This window comes from Tupaia chinensis, unplaced genomic scaffold (assembly GCF_000334495.1).
Source record: "Tupaia chinensis unplaced genomic scaffold, TupChi_1.0 Scaffold000619_1, whole genome shotgun sequence".
NCBI lineage: Eukaryota > Metazoa > Chordata > Mammalia > Scandentia > Tupaiidae > Tupaia > Tupaia belangeri.
In genome coordinates, this window is record NW_006160139.1 from 1648611 (window position 1) to 1649464 (window position 854).

Genomic DNA, 854 nt, shown 5'->3' on the forward strand with positions numbered 1-854 from the left:
TGATTAATCTGGTTTCTTTCTTTCTTCTTCTTGATCAGTCTAGTCAGTGGTGTGTCGATCTTGTTAATCTTTTCAAAGAACCAGCTTTTGCTTTCATTTATTTTCTGTATGGTTCGTTTATTTTCTCTTTTATTTATTTCTCCTCTAACCTTTGTTATTTCTTTTTGGCTGATATTTTGTGGGTTTGTTTGTTGTTGTTTTTCCAATTCTCTGAGGCATGATGATAAGTTATCTATTTGCCATCTTTCCATCCTTTTCTTATGTGCACTAATTGCTATGAATTTCCCTCTTATGACTGCTTTTGCTGTGTCCCATAGATTCTAGACTCTTGTGTACTCATTATCATTTGTTTCCATAATTTTTTTTTATTTCAACCTTAATTTCTTCAGTAGTGAAGAAGTCATTCAGAAGTAGGTTGTTCAGTTTGCATGTGTTCGTGTATTTTCGGGGTTGTTTTTTGAAATTAATCTTGAGTTTAATTCCATTATGGTCAGAGAAGATGCTGGATACAGTTTCTATGCCTTCGAATCTATAAAGGCTTGATTTGCATCCTAACATATGATCAATCTGAAAAGTTTCCATGATGGGGTGAGAAAAATGTATATGTTGTGGACGTAGCGTGGAAAGTTCCATAGGTATCTGTCAAGCCCATTCGATTTATAGTATCGTTTAAATCCTGTATCTCTCTATTTATTTTCTGTCTAGAAGATTTGTCTAAAGGAGATAATGGGGTGTTGAGATCTCCAACAATTATAGTGTTTCTCCCTATCTCTCCTTTTAGCTCCAGCAGTCTTTCCTTTACATATTTAGGTGCACCTGAGTTGGGTGCGTAGATATTTAGAAGGGTTATGTCT